Consider the following 17,392-nt stretch of genomic DNA (forward strand, 5'->3'; position numbering starts at 1 on the left):
GGTCCAAGAGCACACTGGTGGTAGTGTTCACAAAAGAATAGCTCCTTTCAAGAGAGAGGAAATAAATCTCTTTTACTAGACCAAATTATATTTTTGGAAAAATGTTTTTGAATTTCAGGTCTGAAACAGAAATAGTGAACTTTAAGTGCTGGTTGAAAACCAGCCTATGTGAGTTTAACTTCATTTTGTTAATTGATTAGATGGCTTGAAAATCATGTAAGAAAAACTTTCTAAAAATAAAGATGGGATACTTAAAAAGTTTGAAGCCAGGACTAGGCTCAGACAAGAGTAGAAATGAGAAGATATCTGAAGCAGGCAGCACAGATGAGAAAGGGAAAAATGTGCGAAGTTTTGAACTGGAGGAATGTGCTCTCAACTCAGGACAGAAAACCAGAAAGAGTGAAGACAAGTGAACCCAGCTCTTTTACTGATTTAAATTAATGGCTGTCTTTCTGCTGTTTGGAGTACTGGGATTTAATTTTTTTTTTTCAGTGATAGATATTTTCTTGACTTTGCTATTATTTCTTTAGCATATTCCACCTTTAGGGAGAGCAACCCAAAAGACTGGTAATTCTGACCCTGGGGGGAAAAAATAGCCCAACATAGTGATATATTTAATGGTGACAAGAATTCCCTAGTGCTTCCTGGAAGCCTCCATTCCTGCAGCCCAGTGTCTCATCATGGTAGGAAAAAAGGAAACAAATTGAATGAGTCAGAGTAATTTTCCTAAATTTTTTAAAGTTGTTTTCCTGTGTTTTTGGCATATTCTAAATGACTGAACAGTACTCTTTAACAAAGCATGCCATTAAGTAAATGTTGCATGTTTAATGGTTGTGTTTGAACTTTTGATAGTCAGGAAAAGGAAAGAATATAAGCCAGGATTTATTCATCTTTTCCAGTGTTCACAGAGCTGAATGGACTGAAACAAGTAGCTGAGGCTGGAGGCAGAAATCTGAAAGCTAAAATTCTTCTAATGAAGATCTGTGATGTATAAGCATGTCTTCCAATGATTAGGATTTATTTCAGGAGCCTTAAATATACCTGGTCTGCAATTTTTCCAAATGGATAGATTATCTTCATAAACATACAAAACAGTTGCCAGAAAAACTTCTGCTTATTATGACCTGCTCATAATCTTCCTGTAAATTGCCAGAGCTGAATCTCAGCCATAACTGCCCGTTTCTGCCCAGATGGGAAAATTTGGCTTTATCATATCTGTCCCTGAGTTCTTGGTGTGCGTGATATGGTACATCCTCTCTTACTGGTTGCTTCTGCCCCAGTTCAGAGGGGGGCAGAGAGCTCATCCTGCAAACAGCTGCTGCAGCACTTCTCTTTTGATCAAGTTGTGTCTTTTTTTCCACAGCAGTATAAGAAAAGGAGTTAGTCTAAACTCCCATATGCAACCAACAGATGCTTATGAGCATGGATGTTGTATAATCAATGAATGATAACTTATAAAATCTTTAAACTTGCAGAAAGAATTCAGAATTTCAGCAAATTTCTGTCTTGTCTGGCTGCTCGTTTCGATTCGTTATAGGAAAAAAAAAAGCCAGTTGTGCATAAACTCCATCTGTTCTTATGGAGTAATGTGGATGTGGTTGGGAAGGATATTGGAGCAACGCTGTTGGAAAACCAGAGAAACTGAATATGGGATCAGGATTCCATTTGATGCACATTTGATGCTGCAATAATAAGCAATGCAACCTTTTGCAAAAATATTGGCAAAAAAATTTGATTGTTTAAGTGTAATGTATGCCTCGAAAGAAATGTTCTAAGTTATTTAAATTATGCCTTCCTTTTGCAGTGGTATGTAAGACACTTATACAAACTACAGCTCCAATCCTTGCTTATGTAGATGCTGCACTGAATTCCTTCTCACATTATTCAGTAGAGCAAGATACAGACTTTATTGAATAGTGGAATGAAAGACTGAGAGTGAAGATGCCATTTCATAACACGACTGACAACTCAGTTTAGTTGTTCTTCTGCTCTGTGATACAAAGACACAGAATTTTGTAACAAGATTTAGTTGAGAAACACCCAACATATGAGTCAAGACGGTAAAATGTAATTTTAATAGTAGGAAAGATAAAAAAAAGTGTTTGTGGTAGGATAACACGGGGCATATATTTCTCCTAATTTGTACTCCTTACTTTTCCACTAACTGTACTCTGTAGTAAAGGTAGCTGGGGTAAGATATGGACTTAAATTTTTGGTGTGCTACAACACAGCAGCCAGCAGGATGTATTACTGTAACAGGCAGAAACAGTCACCTCAGAAACCTCTACATTTCTTTGGGTCTGATGCAATTTTACAGAACCGCAAAACAACTCTGGTGAAATTGTGTTTATGCCTGGAGATCCAAATGGATCGGAGAGGCAGCAGAGAGAAGATGGGGGAGGAGAGGAAGCACTGAGTTCGACTTTCCACAAAATAGGGCCTCTGGAAATAAGATGGTGCCAAAATCTCTGCATTTGTGCTTAAAATCTCCTTTCTAGTTTAGGCAAGAAAGATCTTTGTCACGACAAGATACAGGCTAATTGAGACCTTTGTGTGTCTGCACAACACAATAAAATAGAAAGTAGAAATACTATAAAATTGTTTGTGTCAAAATATAGACTTTGGTGCTACCAGCCACGAGAAAAGGGTGGATATTAACACAGGATGAGGGGGACATGTGGCACATGGAAGCCGAACCAAACAATGGCTCAGGGAGAGCAGCTCCACAGGACGAACCTGGGTAATTAGGCAGGAAAGAAATGATGCAGAAAGCTTAGGAAGTCAGGACTTGTGAGACATATGGAAAGAGCAGCAAACAGTAGATTTTATTGTCTGCATTAGGTGTTTGAAGTTGGAGCAGCAGGTGAAAGGAATAAAGAGGATGTAGCCACCTGAGAGGCTTTAAAGATACCATCTGGAAATTAAAGGAAGAAGGGAGGTGAGAAGGTGAACTGTGAAGAAGTAGTAAATTCAAGTTATGAAAAGCTAAGGATGTCTATTTTGGAGGTAAGCATGGAAGTGGAAGATTAAGATAAGATGAAAAAAGGAACTTGAGGCTGAGAAGTGTATTACAGGGACAGAAGGAGGAACAGAAGCATTGGAAAAGGGAGGACATTGGAAAAGGGAGGAAATATGTCCCTTGTAGGTGGAGAACACTAGGTCTAGTAAACTATCTGCAACATAATAGGCAAAGCAGTAGCAGAAGATAGAGGGTTACCATTTCTCTTAGTGACCTCTCTGAAGCTATATGCAGTATCCAGTCTCAAGAACTTTATTTACAGATTTGCTAGTAATGGAAACACAGGTAAAAAAACCATATAGAAAGTCATAGAATTCTTCTAGTCAGTCTAACAGAAGTGAAACAGGGTGAAAGTTTCAGTGATCCGTATCTGTGCACGGTCCAGCACAAAAAAATAAAGTAACTTTAAAAAAAAAAAGAAAAAAAAAAGTGGGTTAACTTCTCAGGGAGGAACAGTTCTCTGGCCCTCCAGACATTGTGTGCTTGTGTGCTTTGCACTGTATTCAGTGAATGAATGCATTCTTAAAATGTCTGCAGTTACAAACTTTATTTTCCACAGCACATGCTGTCATGCCTCTGGCACTCTGTTTATCACCTCCTTACTGTGGCTGCTCTGTCCCATCCAGGACAAGTGCCCTTCGCCACCACCCTCTGAATTCCTCTTGGGTTCATTTTGTTCTTTGCTTCAGTTCTTTGGATTTTTCTAGTTTCATGTTACATTTTTGCTGCTGCCAATGTGGAGGTGCACCGAAGCTATCTGCTACGTCATTTCCTTCTCTCTATAGCTCCTGATTCCCACAGGCACTGCTGAAGGTTTCCCTCCTTGGTTCGGGAAAGGCTTTCTTCTGTGGTGATCAGGCACCCACAGCATTAGTTTGCTCTTTTCTTTCTGCTGCAGTCCACTCTCTATTTCCTTAAGTGAATCACAGATACCAATGAATACTTAGGTTTTTCTGGCAGCAAATAAAAAAAAATATATATATATAACACCCATCTGTTGAGACTGAGGTTTTCTCTGAGAAGTGGTAAAGTCATCTTAGTGATTTTTAAATTTTGGAAAACTTGACCTGTTTGAGGTGGTGGCAAGGGAAGATGCAGAAGAGAGCTTCATACGTTCAGATTCTGGGGAATATCTTCTCTGCATGTTCCTTTTTTTTTCCATTTACCTTTGAGAAACCAAGCTTACCATCAAGAGAGTCTTTTCCCTCCAAGATTTTTGAGGGACAGAGATCAGGAGTGAGAAGTACCTGAGTTGGAACATCTTTCTTCCACTATCTTTCTTCATCATCAAAGGCCCTATTGTGCATTGGCCACTTCAGCATTCTAGTGGATTGGAGGGAATTATGCACATAGTCCAGCACCACGTACAAATTATTTAAAAGAGCTCCCTGCTAAGGACATCATGTAGTATCCAGCCTCTTTCACTGAGCACACTGTGACAGCCTGGTGGGAACTTCCACTGACTTAATGCAGCAAAAACATTGCTAAAATGAAGGGGGTTTTTGATGTAGTATAATCAGTAATATAGCAGTATATATAAAAATTTATTTCTCTTCTTTGATAATACATTTGAATGTTCCAGTTCATATCTACATGTTTGCTAACTTTTTAAAAAGTGTTTTATGTTTTTATGGTTTTTTTTGTTTTTTTTTTTTTTTTAAAGGTAGTCATGTCATGATTAAATACAAAAATACTGACTTTGAGACTCAGTTTGTCTGCAGTTAATGATATTGTGAAGGTTTCTGGTGTTTTAGGATCTATGATTTCTGCAGCTGAGTATTCTGGGATCCTTTATTTCAGCGTGTTTAAATAGCTGATGTAACAGAAACAGCAATATAGATTAAATCTTTCCTTTTGATGCCATATATAAAACACTGTTTATGAGACATAATTTTAAAACCTTCCAGATACAATCTTTGGAATTCAGAATTTTTTTAAAAAACTTTTTCTTTTTTTGTTTTTTAAAGGAAGGCTCCTTTCAAGGGAATATTGTAATTTTAACCATTGTTTTGGAAAATTAGGGATGAAATCCTGGCATCACTGAATCAAGTTGTTCATTGATGTCAGGTGGGTTTGAATCTTCTCTCTAGTTTACCGGACAATGTTACCTGGTTTCATGAACTCACTGCATTAAAAATCCACTACTGCGTTTATGCTCAAATATTCTTACTTCTGAATTACAAGAACCTGAACAAAGGTAACTATTTGCTTCACATCCCACGGCAGCAGAATAACTGAGGCCATTTATTTTCACACAGGAAAGCTGAGCCCATTGATATTCAGGAAACCATTCTGAGAAAACCAAACAGTATCAGTACAGATGCAGGTGAGTGTTTTCACAGGTTTCACTCATGCAGGAATGCTCATTCCCCTCTTCCTTGCTGGCAAGAAAATAATTTTAGAGTTAAGAGATCTCCTGTTCTGCAGCCGTGAGCTTCTTCACAGAACAGTCATGGTGTGATGTGAGATTTAAGGTCACTACTTGATTTCACACCCGTTACTGGCTCCAGACACAAACCTTCCCCCCAGCCCTGTCCTGTGCTTGGAGACACAGTGGGTCCTCATTTCTTCCTGTAGGTCTGTCTTCGTGACAGTTTTGGTTTTTTTTTTTCTTTCACCTCTGAAATACAACCAGCAAGCACCATTCAACACAAATCAAACACTGTGTCTGAACTGGAGCAGAAACCTATATGAGGAGGGATATTGGAGTATTGTTCTTGGAATTTTAAGCAATCTGCACCACTTTTTCATGGTGTAGATAGCCAAAAATGAGTGCAACTTCTGTGAATTTGCTTTTCTTGAAAATGCTAAACGTAAGTGCTGTGCATTTCTTGCTTCAAGGCTCCTTAAGGTGCCAAACTCAGGTGAGAACTCACATGGTCAAGCTGAACATGATGCTGTCACCAGGCAGCTGCACAAGGCAAGATCCCATTTTTGACCTCTCAGTTTCTGTTTCTAGCCAAAGGTAAGAACAAACAGACACAAAACCTCTTTAGATGGGGACATCTGTCCTTAAATTTATTTTCTAATTCACTGCTAAAACTTAAAGCACCCAATACATTTTGCTGTTCATGTAGCCTTCTGTGAATGAAGACACCAACACCCAGAAGCTGTTTCTCAAGTCTCAAAACCAATTATTCTAGAAACAAAGCCTTTATTGTGTTTGACTAAAGCTAAATAAACTTGAAATTCAGATTTCTTTTGAAAAGAATGGTCTGCTAATTGATGTTATGTTTTAAATGTTTGAGCTTGTTTATTTCTCTTACTTCCTTGAATGATGTTTCAGAAATGTTCCTGTTATTATAATCTATTAAATCAGGCTTATCAGAAAGGAAACATTTATTGATATCTTGAGAGACATGAGTGTCTAATTAAGGTTGTGTTGCTGTGCATATTTTATATTAAATGTTTCCTGCTATTTGACTTTAATCCGGTCTGAAGGGCCTTAATAAGTGTTTGGGTCAATCACTTATATTTTGCTCCTTTCCCTGGACCAAGGCAGGAGGTTCTGCATCAGTTTGCAAAGTCACATAATCTACCATCAGGTTAGGAAATTCTCCCACACACTGTAGTATCTATTTAATACATTTGTTCCTGAAAGTGTTGGCAGCTGGTACTGTGTTGCATATTCTTGATGGAACTGGTAAATCCAAAAGAAGTCTCGAATACTTGTAGATTGTCATTTTGATGTGTGATTAGACAGCTGCTTTGCATATTTCGTAGCTATTTCACCCAGTTTTACTTGGAGCTATGATTATTAGAAGAAATGAAAAAATATTTTTATGTTTCTGAATTCAGAGTTTCCAGTTTACGAGATTGGTTCTCTTCGTCTTGCACTGTTGTGCAAGGTCCCTCTTTGAGTGTGTACTGTTATCCTCTACTGTTTCCTTAACTACCTTTCTTGTTTCATGTTAGAGGGAAATTCACTGCCAAGGTGTAGCCATTAAAACACCTGTCTCAGGCATGGGTTCTATTTTTCCTGTGCTACCCCTCATCTCTGTTCTTAACTTCATCCTTCATTAAGTAGGGTTTTTTGGTACTATCACTTAAATGATATGATATGTAGCCTGATCTTAAAAGAAAATTAAAAATATTATTAGAGAATAGCTATCTTTGTTTTCTCTATGAAATACTGTCAATTTTGAGTGAAATGTCATATAATATGCCTCTGTCCAGGTTTTTGGAGGAGCTATTCATAATGCAAGAATGAGACTATCTAACCACCTATAACATATCTGTCAAAAAGCTGTGTAATATATTGTTATCTTAATTCTGCTGGCAGAGGGATGCAGTAATGCAGAACTCTTTTACATAGTATATTAAAAATATATATACACACATCTACTGTATACTAGTAAGTATACTGACCGATTCACACTTACAGAAACAGATATATATTTCTGTGGGGAGACACAGATTTTCTTTTATCAGTCTTTTCTAAATTTCAGCAATTTCTTTGTTGCTACTCTAATATACTATGTAATAACCTCAAATTAAAGTTGTGATCTGCCTGTAATAGATGGTTTACACATAAGAGGGAGAGATTACTTTTGCCAGTGATATCATAGCTCAAATAGATGTAGCAGATAAGGAGAGAAAGAAAGGAAAAAGAGTTATTCCCCATTAAAGGGGCATTTACTGATAGAACTGTCCCATGGTCTGATCAAACTCTGGGGAATTAAATGTGCATTGAGAAATTCAGTAGTGCTGGGGAGTGCATCCCAGTGGCAGTGCTGCTCAGAAGAGCTTTGGGAGAGGTTTCCCCCAAGGCTAAGTAACACTTTCCCAAAGACTTGCCAGGCACTGTTTGATAAGCTGCCATGCTGCCTTGGATGAAATATCAGCAGTGTAAACACAGCCAGCCCAGGGTGAGCAGCACTATGGTCGCAGCTTGATCTGGTTTTATTTGTTGAACGTTTTAGATGAGAAGCAGAAAAAAATCTGTATCAAAAGCTGACATTAAATTCAAATTTCTTTTGTCTCATTTCAGTGTCTTTCTAGATCATTACCCTTATTCAGATGACATTATTCTTAAAAATCACTCTAGTAAAGTGACTAAGGCAGTATTTAAAGAACAAAACAAGCCCTTTTATTTTCCTCAGAGAAATATCACAAAATGTTAATTGATTAGTTTCCAGCTTTGACATGGGTTTTTTTTTGGATTTTTTCTGACAAATTAAAAAAGCTAAAGACAGCTGATTCAATAATAAACTTCTAGAATGCTTCTAAATTTGGTCAGGTAATTAATACTCAACTTATGAGCATTTATATTTGCAAACTTGATAACAAATTCAGTCTACACCGTTTAGGAACACTAAATGATCTTTAGGTAGAAATTATGCTTGAGGTTTCTGTAAACTTCATTTATTTAATTACTGATATTCAATAGTTTTTAAAAGAAAAATTCTCACACTTTGACAAAGAAATCCTTGACAAACAAATTAGCAATGGTTCTTGCTCAAAAAATATCAGAAATGGAATGGAGGCAAATTACTATGTTTTGAAATGGAATATTTATTCTTGAAATAACAGTATAGGCTCCTCAGTTTACTCTGTTCTCTGTCACATAAATCTGCAACTTTTGCCTGTATCATCTTTTGCCTTTCAAATAATCCCTCTTTATTTATAGAGTGTGAAGATTCTGCGGCAGAAGTAACAGGAAAGAAAGCAGCTATGAAACAGAACTCTCTTCTGCCCTTCCCCCTTTGCACAGAGAAATTCAAACAGGAGAAAGCAGGATAAGAACAATACTGTGCTTGGAGAATAAAACTCCCACATCCACTTTCCTCCTTCCTAGGTCAGGACTTGTTGATATTGGAAGCTGTTTGCCTGAAGAACAGCCACAAGCCTCTTGATGATTTGTGAAAAAATCCAGAGTTGATTTGTGTAAGAGGAAGGAATCATGTTCTGTTTTATTCTACCAGCATCTCACAGCCATTCTGCTATGACACTTAAGGCCTACAGGAGTTCCATGCCCAAGGTAGTAAAGCTGTGTCTAGAGGTAGGCTCAGGTTCCCTCATCAATTAATTAATGAAGGTTAAGTATCTGAAGGATATTTCTGGAAAACAGATTAGCTGGGGAGTCCTAACTGAACAGTGCTTATGAATCTGAACCATGAATTTGAACATTGCTTCTGTATGTGAGAAGAAAAAGCATGCATCACCCAAAACTTGAGAAAATTTGCAGACCTGTTTTGTTGGGGTTTTTGGTAGACCTGTCATTTGAGAAACTTGTCTAAGGACATATGTTAGACCTCTAAGCACTTTGGTGACTTCAGCACTTGTACCTTTCTGTCTGCTACGAGCTCTAGGTCTGTCTCTCAGCAGAATTTAAGGCATCTGTGAGTACAGAGAGAGATTTTTTGTGTTTGACCCTTAATTCAGTTGTTTTGGCACCAAAGACAAATACTGTAATCCTGTACAACAGACTCACAAAAAAAAAAAAATTGTTTTTCAGATTTCCTTTCAGTTCAGTGCCACCCGTGGGGATACACCTCCCATCTGTGAGATGACTCTCTCACACTAGTATGGAGACAGCTAGACTTCTCATAGCTTAGGCGGGTGCCAGACTCCATTTAGAATGCTGTGATTTAGCTGTAGGAATTTTTTTTGGGAAGGAAAAAAAAGGGAAATTTATGCAGGATGCGATTTGGAAGGATCTCAGCCTCAAGATTAGGTGGACTCATGAAAGTACTTTCTTGAAAACACATGGTTGCACCCCACTGCCTTCAGATAGAATGTGACAATGCTTCAGAATCAGCCTCAGCCTTAGGAAAAAGGAATATTGCTCATTTTTGGTATTCACCACAGAAGTTGAATATTGAAAGAACTTACCAGCAATTTGCAGTGGTGTGTGTTGTGGGTTTTTTAATTTACGTTTTTTAATCCTTACGTATCTTGTGATTTCTGAATTTAAACAAATTCAGAGGAAAAAAAGTAAAAAATGTAGAGAGAGTACAAACAAATAAAGGAGAGCTTCAATTGTTGGAAATCTTATACTATTTAGTAATCCTGACAGTGCTATAACTTGGGTCCTTATAATCACTTCCATTACCTTTTTTGTTTTCCTGGGTTTTTTTTCTCCAGGATTTAGGATTTTGCATTGGGATCTTAAGTCTGAATCTGTTGTGGGACTCTGACCAAGAAAGTGAGGAATGGCTGAAGCAAAACCTCCAAAGGCAGAAGATCACTAGGTAGGCCCATGGTCTTGCCTTTAAGAATGCACTGAAAGCATCAGCGTTGTATTTTTACAGTTGGATTTCTGTGTTTTCATCTTCTGGAAGCAGAGATTGTTCTAACAATCTAGAAATCTGTGGATGCAGATTGGTTTCAGCAGAGGAGGCGAAGTGCTCAGCATAGGCAACGAGTTTTTGGCCCATATTCTATTTAAGGAATGTGAGCTAGTGAGTGCACAGGCCACAGCCCCTCGGTCTAGACTTTTTGGCTCCTCACATGGGCCCCTTTCCACATGAACCTCTGGGCCTGGAGAAGGTGGTTTGTCCTTCCCATCAGCATGCTGGCTGGAGGTGCTGCTGACAAGCACATGTGGATGACGCCTAGCTCAGGCTTATGATCACTGTCCATTCTTAAATTTTCCTGTGCCATTGGGAAGAGTAGAGAAAATTACTTTCCTCATCATTAACATGGCACTCCTGAGCACTACAACTGGGTGGGTTTTTTTGGTTGTTTTGTTTTGTTGCAGTTTTTTTTTGTGGATGTGTGGGTACTTACTTGGTATGACAAATGAAAGCCTTTTACAGGAGTCTGATGTGCCTGCTCCCTGACTTAGGCCTATAGTTCATCCACCTCTCTTAGGCCCAAAAAGGACCTTAGCTGGTATGCTATTTTTTGTCTCCTCTCTTTGGAAAAGTTAATAGCTCAAAAGGAACCCCCAAAGTCGTGCTCAAGCCAGGGACTCTCTGAACTTTGTTTTTTTCTTAGAGTCCTCTATATAAAAACATTTTGCTATGCCTGCCTCTACTCCTTCTTCTTCAAAGTTTATTCAAGTATATCATCTCCCTGATGCTCTTTTCTTCCAACATTTACCAGCTTGATGCATTTTTTTTCCACTTGCCTATTTGTCCTCTGTGTGCTATGTACATGTATACACAGCAGGAAGTCCTGCTTCCCCTTCCTGCAAATCCACCCCCAGAGAAAAAGAGGCACATCATCATACAGGTGTGCAAGTATGTTTGGCTAAGGTTACACGTAAGTGTTTCAATTTGCCCAGGATGGAGAAGTCCAGGAAATTTGAAATCTCACCAGTTGACAGACAAAACTGAGATTCTTTCTTTTTTGAAATTCACATGCAAGGAGTTTAAGTACTTCAGCAATATCTAATATTGTATTTGTAGCCACAATTGGCTATGTAGACTTGAAGAAAAAAAGGCAAGAGGGAGAAGATTTAGGCTAAAGGATAACAGATTAAACAAAAGTGATGCAATTTCAATTATTAAATACTAATTTTTATTAGGTCATATACAGCTTTACCGTTTTGGGATCTGCTAAACAAAGTTGTTTCACTTAACCCTTGAGTAACACAGGCAAAATAATTGAAAATAGCACAATCAATGTTTTAAGATCAACAACATGTTTAGAACAAATGAAATATAGATGGCTTTACTGGATTTAATTACATATGAAACTGAATAGCTAGAACACGAAGTACCATAAAGAGGTAAACATATTTATTAGGATAAAATTTTATGAACTTCAGATATGCATATTGTTAATATGAAAAACTGAGTATAGATGGAGAAATACTATTGAAGAGCTACTATTTTGCAATTGCTTCAGTTAGTTTTTAAATGATAGCACAAAAGCGTATTTTAAAATCTCTTGTCCTGCCTCCTAAATGCAGAAGAATTTACTGTCCCAGCTGTGTGAACTGCAGCCCTGTCTGGCACAGCTATTTGTGTACTAGAGAATAAAAAGGGGTGGAAGGAAGGCATTGATAATTATAAGTTGAAGAGGCAACTCTTTTTGACAATGTACTATTAAAAGAATTAATATGCCCATATTTCAGTACTAGTACTTTAATGCCATTTACTCTTCCATCTATAGAAAAAATGTTCATTAAGTTACAGTTTTGAACTAACCATTCTGAAAATAAATTAATATTCTAGTATGTCTGGCTATAATCTCAGTATATTCTATTTAATAAAAAAAATCCATTTCATAAAACCCCTGCCTCCTAAAAACTAAGACTCCTGAATAAGTGTACTGAACTCAGCAAAATCATGGCAAAACCAGTGTCATTTAATTATCTGACTTGGAAGTCTAATTAAAGTATACTTAACCGCACCTTGTATCACACTAAAAAAAATCATGTTTATTACAACTGGTGTTAAAGGAAACTTGTACAGGACTGAAGCTTGGTCTTTTATTACTGAAAACACAAATCCAGTTAAGACTTCAGACAAGCTCTCATTAATATGTTTTATTTCAATTTTATTCAGAGCTGAAACAAGAGTTTCATTTACAGCTGAGGAAAGCAAAGATGAAACTTTGTTCTTTCTTTTGTGCTCAGCCATACAATTTATTTTTCTCCTGGCAATGGATTTTAAATCTCTTTTTTTTTTTTTTTTTTTTTTTTTTTTTTTTTTTTTTTTTTTTTTTTTTTTTTTAATGGGAACTGTTTTAGTAAGCACTGACATTAGAGCTGACAATGCTTTGTGTGGTTTTTTTCCTTTTGCCTGGTTTCTGTGTCTGTGTGTGCAGGCATGCATTCATTAACGTAATTCCTCAACATTCAACAAGAGTGCATCATAAACCAGAGGAAAAAAGCCTCATAAATATTTAGATCCTCCACCTACCTTCCAAAACTGAAGTGAAAAAGAGTATTTAGTGTGGACTTGGTTTGAGTTAATCTGCATATGAACTGAAAGGGGGTACAAAAGGATGAAAAGGTGGTGGAAACGAGCATACAAACCCCATAGTCTCCAGGGGGCCATTCATCTTGTTCTTGCCAATACAATCTCAGTCTCCCTGCTTGGCTGTGCTCTGCGCATGACCCAGCCTGGCTTTGCAAAGGATGTGCCAGCTTTAGCCTGGTTTGCTTCCATCCGGTAATTTTGCCAGAGGAGAAAAATACTTTACCTTTAGGAAGCTGGTGAAATTTCTCTAACTGCTTGTGGTCCACACACTGACATACAAACTTAAATCATTAAGGTAAAAGGAGAAGTAGGTTATCTGAAAAGCAATTTTAGGTAATTTGACAATTAATGAGAGGCAATGACATCATGATGTAGCTTAAAGCACGCTAGAAACCCATACAACTTGGACCAAGGGTTGTATATATTTACATATAAAACTTCACTATTTCTAGCAAACAACACTGTCAAAAATTACAGATGAAAAACCACGCCACCAATAAAATTCAGGACTTAGTGTACTCTCACAATTGAACAGTCACAGAACGGTTTAGGATTTTGTAAATTGTTTTTATATTTCTTAATTTTTAAAAATGAGAGAACGTGTAATACATTATTTTTTATGATCTGAGATAAATTTTGAGTGATTACATCATACTACCTACATACAAGGACTTCTGATCTACAACTGTGGTTTTTAGGTATTCTTTTCAGCCAAAAGGACATAAAGATCACTGAAGTCTATTATCAGACACAATCAATGATTTCACAAAACACAAAATTCTTGATCATAAACAGCCAAAACAGCATTTTTTGGTTTTTTGTGAGGACAAACTTATAATGAAATATGAGTAACTTACTGAATTAATCAAACTCTGCATCAGTCAGATGAATTGAGCAAAGTTATATAAATACTACCTGCAAGATGGTCATTTTAGTCAGATAATCACTTATCTTACTACACTGCTGAACTTCTATTATAGACTTGTGATAACAGAAAAGTCCAAGCACACTGTTTTCAAATTAATCTCTATTTCAGTGTCCTCTTCAAAGGAACTCAGCCAAAGTGGGTTTTTTTGGTTGGTTGGTTGGTTTTATTTACCAGACCTCCTCAAAACCCTGTCAGCAACCGCACCAATGTGACATCAGGTACAAGCAGGAGCATGCAAGCTGCTCTGACTCCTCCTCATCACCTGGTGCCACTCTGACCCGCAGGACTCCACCTACACAGACAAACTCCTAATGAAGCACTAGGATGTGTCTGTAGCCAGAGGGATAATTGATTTTGCTATGAACCTGTAAGGCAGGTGCATACAAGCTTCAAAATGGGACAAAAGATCAATTATGCCTCCACTAATGAAAATCAGATGGATAGCTATAAATACACTACCTGGAACAAAAACCAAGGTAGGGATGTGTATTTTAATTGACTTGCTAAGGGGAAGACCATCTTCTGGCCTGAAAATTTGCCATCTAATTGGCTACGTCATGACTTCTTAAAACCAAGTAGCAAAATTCTAGAGATGGGGAAATGCTTTAGGTCAAGCAGTGTCTTCCTTCTACCTCGAGCAGAGAAATGGTTTGCCAGCCTCTCAAATAACAGGAACGTTATAGACCTTTCTACAGTGGAAAGAAGGGAGGGTGTCTAATTTGGATTACTTAATACCTGTTTTCACGTTGACCTTCTTTAATCAAAACATTACAGCAAAAATTAACAGTACCTTTTTTCCCAGTATAGTTCCTGCCACAACCTGTTGTCTTTTGAGCATGCTGTCAGAGCAAATATTTATTTCTTAATACATATACAAAAAGTATTGTTATGAATATTGAACAGCAGAGTATACTCTCTGGGAAACTGGTTTTTGCATTTCTCTGATCTGCTGACAGGGTAACAGTTTTTTAGCCCTATCAGGATTTGAGCTGTGTAGGGTATGCACGTGCTAAAACCAGAGACAGTTGTCATACCTGTTCTGTCAAAACAAAAACCTGCAATCAAAGAAGTGTAATCACCTTTCTTTAACATTTTGACAAGTTCCTTAAATACCCAAATGGTGAAGAACTGTCCATGAAACTTTCATATACTCATTTTTAAACAAATGCAATACAACAAGACATAATGTTAACATTTCAATGATCACAGTAACTTCCATAATAAAAAGCCACCTATTAGAGAAGGGTCTTTAAAAGTTTCTACAAATTATAAGAGAAGTTCTAAAATATTGGAAACTTCTCATGTTCTAAAAGAACAGGAATATCTATAGACTCATATGAATGGATATGTACAGAAGTAATTTGAATCTACAAGAAAAGCATTCTATTTTTTTTCCCTATATTTCAGTCATAATCTGACACCAGGCACAAAACATTTCACACTAAGAATAGTAACAAAAAATTTTAAGAATTTGAGAATGGCCAGCAGTGTAAAGTGTAATTTCCTAACAGTGCAAATTGAGCTGCCGTAATTTTTGCATGTATTTTGCCTCTACACCACAGAGAACTTTTCAGCTTATTCCCCTGCCCTCTACTCTGTGGTCTGGCCAATACAATGGCTAGATGAATGTAAAATATTAACACATTTCTGGAAGTCAAAGCCAGGGAATGACTGCGTTACTTTCAACAGAGTCACTTAATTCTTGTCAAAATCCTGAATCCAAGTTGTCTGGACTATGTCAAGAGCAGAAGTGGTTAACAGAAAATGTTTCTGTATGTTTGCAGTGAGATGCAGTTTATTGTTCAACAGTTTGCTGTGGCCACTCCAGACATCCAAAAGGTGTAGAACACATCTGCACAGAGCAGGCAAACTTCTGGAGATTCAAGTGGAATACCACAAGGCAAGTTAATCCTACCCTTTATTGTGCCTATAAACTTGTAAGTGACTCACTAGGATCAAGCAATGAATTTGTTTAAAACAATAATCAAATCCAGCATTAGTTATATAGGATGATACCATCTTCCATAAAGAGACTGCAGCTCAAAACAAGCCAGATCTCTTAGATAAGCAAACAACCCAGTAATGTCCATCTTTTGGCTCTGAGCCCAAGAGTCATGTTTTACTGATTGTTACGATTTGGCCTTTGATCTCTGGTGACAGTCAAATAGGGCCTTTACGATGCACCAGCCTACAAATTCCAAAAAAGCATGAGATTTGGGATGCTTCCTGCTTCTGAGAGGAAATTCTGAATTTATCTGAGTGCTTGAGCAACAATTCTCTGCACTTTTTTCATGTCTTTCATCCAAGCAACTTGAAGCATTTGACTACAAAGTGTTTCATAGCTTCTGAGGAGTAGAAAACAGTGAAATGGGTTCCAGGGCATATGATAATTCAAATATATGTGGCTACTGTATTCCAGGAAAAATCTCCCACACTCAACAGAAAGACTGTGAGTAGGAGAAACAAATGGGAGACAGTGAGTCATCCACAATCAAAACAAAGTTTAAGCTTCCTAAAGGGAAAAAGGACCATTAGAAAATATAAGGAAATTGAACACTGTCGTTTCTTCTTAGAAAAAAGGCACAAATAGCAATGAACAGATAAAAAAAGAGCCTCTCAGAATAGTGTAGCACAGAAGCACAATGGCCTTTGTGTGGGTAATCAACAACCACTGTAACACTGCTCTGTCCTGTGCTGTGGATGAACACTGTTGAGCAACTCTGTCTCATCTCCAGAAGCTTTCAACATTTGTATTGCTTAGTCCCTTTCTTTTCTCGCAGCTTTGTAGCTCCACATATTTCTCTTCACCATTAAAGCAAGGATTCACATTTAATAAAGACTTGGAAAATATAAAGTATTTTGAGCGTAGAAAAAGAAGACTTCTAGTAAAAAAAAACAAAACTCTGGCCTTTTCAGACTGATTAATTACATTTTCTTAGAAGGCCGAGCAATACAAATGTTCCTTGCTCATCACTGCAATTTTAAAAAAGGCTGAAGTTTTCTTATTTGTTTAGATGTTTTCAGTCCAGTTAAATATATGCTCCTTTTGTAAGAAGTGCTGCTCTTTAAGTACTGAACATTAAGAACCATATGCAACACATCACTAGCAATCCCATAGTGTAAGTCAATATACATATGCATTCACATTTCACACGTTAAAAGGAAAAGTTAAATTAATGCTTCAGCTGCATTTTAAATTCTACTTTGTTTTAGTCATAATTGAGAAGAGTGGCTAATTTGAATCTATTTACAAAGTTAAGATTGAAAACATTCATATTTCACAGTAACCAATACACTCTGGTACTTTACCAAAACATGGTGCACCTGAAAAATAAAACTTACCTGTTTCTTTGGCTGCCAGCTCTTTACCACTGTGGTGGCCAAAATAAATCTGCAAATTTTCCATATATAAACTATTTATTTTTATTTTTTTAATCCTATGGTTTAGGTGAAAACACTTCTCACTGTGGTGAAAAGTAAAAATACTGGTTATGTATCTTACACATAAGTATGTCTTTCAACATTGTATTTTTAGCTATATGTAGCAAATTTTAAAAAGCTGCTGAGGGC

The 17,392-nt window shown here is 37.1% G+C and overlaps 1 long non-coding RNA gene across 1 annotated transcript; it reads left to right on the forward strand.

The window, feature by feature from the left end:
- The first annotated feature begins 2,303 nt into the window (after nt 1-2,303).
- On the forward strand, nt 2,304-15,805 carry LOC136286741 (uncharacterized). Its single transcript, XR_010719978.1, has 4 exons — nt 2,304-3,006; nt 5,278-5,345; nt 10,106-10,212; nt 15,607-15,805. It is a non-coding gene; the product is annotated as an uncharacterized lncRNA (long non-coding RNA).
- The last annotated feature ends 1,587 nt before the right edge of the window (nt 15,806-17,392 follow it).

Source organism: Chamaea fasciata, unplaced genomic scaffold (genome assembly GCF_029207755.1).
Source record: "Chamaea fasciata isolate MVZ Bird 193981 ecotype frontalis unplaced genomic scaffold, bChaFas1.0.hap1 SCAF_3, whole genome shotgun sequence".
Taxonomy (NCBI): domain Eukaryota; kingdom Metazoa; phylum Chordata; class Aves; order Passeriformes; family Sylviidae; genus Chamaea; species Chamaea fasciata.